The sequence below is a fragment of the Lathyrus oleraceus genome, chromosome 6 (assembly GCF_024323335.1).
Source record: "Lathyrus oleraceus cultivar Zhongwan6 chromosome 6, CAAS_Psat_ZW6_1.0, whole genome shotgun sequence".
NCBI lineage: Eukaryota > Viridiplantae > Streptophyta > Magnoliopsida > Fabales > Fabaceae > Lathyrus > Lathyrus oleraceus.
In genome coordinates this window covers 83,728,200-83,732,410 of record NC_066584.1, presented here as the reverse complement: position 1 = coordinate 83,732,410, position 4,211 = coordinate 83,728,200, and positions in this window count along the sequence as shown.

The window sequence follows — 4,211 nt, the reverse complement described above, 5'->3', positions numbered from 1 at the left end:
AATTTGACATGCTTGTAGTAGACACATGTTAGGACCTCCCTGTTTTGGTCTCATCCATTTCTTTTTTGTTTTCATTGAGTTATGAATTTGTGAAGTGGAAGCATGTATTGATGTTGTGATTTGGAGCCTATAATTGTGTCTGTTTTTGTTGATTTTCATTGACATGGTTCCATTTGCCCAATTGAGCTCAAATTTGACATGGTAGACCTTGAATACCCCCTGTTTAGGTGTAATTTATTTGAGAATTTTTGGGATTGTGTTGATGTGGATATGAATGCAATAATTCTGTTTGTAGGCTTAGTGCTTCCTTTGAACTAGTTTGCCTTATTTTGTGCATAGAATGAGCATGATGAATGATATGACCATGAAATTTGGTAGAATAGTTCCTGACATGTGTAGCTTTCATTTGGCTTTGGTCCTACTAATTTCCCATGTAATGTCACTGTTTACCATTGAATTGAAGTTAATGTACATTTTGTAGCTTCATTTGATTGTGTTTTTGCATGCTTAGACATGTTGAATTAATTCCCATTGTTCCATTAGTCCAAATTGCTTGAAAATTGACATGTAGCTTGTTGAAGGTCCTCTGTTTAGGATACAATTTTTGTGGAATTTTCCATGCTGTTTTGGTATTTACTTGAGTTTGATCTTGCTGGTTGCTCTTATATGATCCATGTTTGTTCACTTTGCCTTACATGTTGCATAGATTGAGATGTGTACATAGTTTGGATATGGGACCAATTGGGATCCCTTTGTTATTGAAATAGCTTGACTTTGATCATGAATTGGTTGCTGTTTTAGGATTTTTCCTTCTTTTGGACCCTAGGCTAGTCCTAGTGGTCTTGTCACTTACATTTGAACTTGTCTTTGGCTTTTCAGGTTAAGAGGTTAAGGCTTAAGGATATTGTTTCACATTTGGGATATTTTGCTTGATACTTGTAAACTAATGTGGCTGTTTTGTAGGATGTTGGTCCACATGGACTTGTGCTATGCACATCATTGGGATTGTTAATTGGTCATTATATTGTTGTCTGATTATGAATGGGATGCTGATTCTGTTTGACTTTTGTACAGGTACGCTTAGTTGCTCAGTTCTCTTAAGAACTTGCATTGCTTTGCTTATAAGCAATTGGCATTGAGGTATGGAACTTTCTTCTTCATGTAGTCTGGAGACCCGGCTGTTACCGGGCCGGGCAAACTGTCTGAAGTCCTCCTTAAGAGGCAATGCTTGTGTATGTTTATATTTGTCCCAAGCAGGAAAAGTCCTCATTTGAGGCAATTGGTGGAAGGTAGGGATAAGCAATCTATCCCCCACTATTCTGTGAGTCTTCTCCTTGCTCCCATTACATGGTTGTAGCATTGAGATCCAAGCCCAAGATCTTGTACATTGTACAGTCGAGTCTATGTCCTGAGCGTAGAAGGGTCCCCCCATTCTGGACCCACGCTCCTTTGTCTGATGCTCTCTCTGACTAGAGATAGAAGCAATGAGGCACACCCCTCATCACCTTTCATCTGGCTTCACCTTAGCCCCTCAATGGCAAGGTTAAGAGCTAACCTGACCCCGATACAGAGGCTTGTTTGTTGAGGTTGATATGACCCCTCGACTAAAGCCTAACCCTGATGTTTGAGCCCCTTGTTGGCGTGTTTATTTCATGCTGTATATGTTTGTGTGGTGTGATTGTATCCCCTAGGTTTGCTAGACTCCGCGTAGTCTCGTTTGCATGTCAATTAAGGTAGCACGGTTCCTTCGTGTAGGACTTCCTTTCTTGCTTGAGCTTTCCTAAAACACAAACAAACACTATCCCCTCTTAAGGATACGTCAACTCCTTCTACTACAGGTGAGTAAGTCTCCAAAGGTCGAGCATCAGGTAGATTGCGTAGTGACGTTATCCACTTAAAAAACACAAACCAACAGGAATAGTTTAGCCGAACTACGGCAACTCTGATTCTCATGTCCAGATGAGATACGTAGGCACGAGATGCGATGTCTTGTCGAGTTTGACTAACAACTAACACTAATTCTTTTCTCTCGCCCTCGTTGCGATTGAGACCTTCCCTTTCTCTTGCCCTAGTTGCAATCGAGACCCTTCTTCTTCCCGTGTCTTGTTGTGTGCTTGGAAGCTGATGTAAGTCCATCGAGTGGCATTCGGGTTCCAGTGTGCGTGTGTTTTGGTTCGGATGCTGATGTAAGCCCAGTGATTGGCATTCAGGCTCCACGTTTGCCTTCTTGTGTGTGTTTTGGTTCGGATGCTGATGTAAGTCCAGTGATTGGCATTCAGGCTCCACGTTTGCCTTTGCCTGTGTTTGTTTGTGTGCGTGTTAGCCGAGCTACGAATGCTCTGATTCTTCTTTGTCCAAGAAGATATGTATGCATAGGATGCGACATCCTAGCGAGCATGTGTCGTTTCCCCCGTCCGAACTACTTTGACTCTGATGTCTATGCTTGATAGACTAAGTAGGCCCAGGATACGATGTCCTGCCGAGTCAGTCTTGTCTGTTTTCTTGTGTCTCTTTCAGCCTGTGTGGATGATTATTTTGAGTAGTGTTTAGCAACCATTTTCCTTCCTATTGTGCGTGGATCCCGTCGAGTACGACGGATGCGTAGGGGTGCTAATACCTTCCCTTCGCATAACCGACTCCCGATCCCATTCTCTTTGGTCGTGAGACCATGCTTTTTCCAGGTTTACTCTGAGCGTTTCCTTTCCCTCTTTTGGGATAAATAACGCACGGTGGCGGCTCTGTTGTTCTTGTTTTCCCGCCGGTTTTTCGCGTAATGCGACAATAGTAATACCAACATCAGATACAGGTGGTACATATCCAATTGTAACTATGTCCCATAGGTCAACGTCATAACCCAGAAAGAAACTTTCGATTCTATCTTTCCAATAATCACACTTTTCTCCATCAAATACTGGAGGTTTGGCATTGTAATTGTCTCTTTCATTAGTGTTGGCCATAATGTTTTTCTCACGCTGGATCTCTCTACACTATTAAGTGTTTGAATAGAAAATCAATAACAAAGCCGAAGCTCTCATACCGATTGAAGTAGAGAAAAACAAGAATGGGGGGTTTGAATTGTTTCCACAGATAATAAAAACTTTTTGCAAATAAAACACACACAAAAAATAAGGCTATCAACACAGAAGTTTATCCCGGTTCGCTTGAAATTCAAAGCTACTCCAGTCCACCCGGCCAAGGTGATTTTTCCTTTAACAAGGACTTAATCGACTAATTTTGAAAGATTACACCAAAGAGAGTCTAAGACGATAAAGATCTCTTAGCCCTCTCAAGTTTACAGACTTCACAAGTCACTTGAGGAAATATTTAGCAACTATTGAAAACACAGTGATATGTTTAGTGCTTCTAGGTATGTAGTAGTTACACAATATAAGAACTGAAATATTTCACACTTAGAGCAACAACTCGTGTGAACGAAATTGAACAAGAATAAAAGAGATTATGAATTTTTTTGTTTGCAGTATTCTCGTGTATGCTTCGTTGTCTTGTAAAAAGATGATCTTGCCTTTATATAGAGATTTGATAAAGAGACCGTTAGCTAAGGAATTCATGGATATCTTGGCAATGATAGACTTTTAATTTCATTAATCTCATTGTCCTTTCCATAGCAATTTGGAGCGCGTTTAATCTCTTCCAAAAATAGATTCATACCAAAAGTAGAAAACTTCGTAGCTAAGTCTTTGTAGTTGTTCTTGAATCAGAGCACGCAGAGTTCATATGTTCTTGTTCAACGTGTATAGCTTCAGATAGTTATTAAGAGTAGATTTACTTCAGAAGTTCTTGATGTCTTTCTAATAGTGCCTCCTTCAGAGTGTAAATCATCAAATTCGTTGAGTGGAACTATTCAGATTCAGAGTGTCTGAGTCTTCTCTCTGTCGGACTCTGTGCGCTTTCTTTTCTTCAGAGTCAGAACCTCTACTTTAATATGTTCTAAGTTGTTATTCTGGACTTGCGTGATTGTCATATGTTTGTCTATCTGATCCTTTTTCGGTTAGAGTCCTTCACACTTAGATAAATTTGTTAGGGTACCAATTTGTTTCATCCTTTGTTATCATCAAAACCTTAGAGATGAATTGTAGACACAAAATCTTGTTCTTACAGGGTGCTCTAACAGATAAAAAGAGTGGTTGGGATGCCATTGTCCTCTCAACTCCCGAGTATTCTGATTGTTGGCCGTACTTAGCCAATGGTTA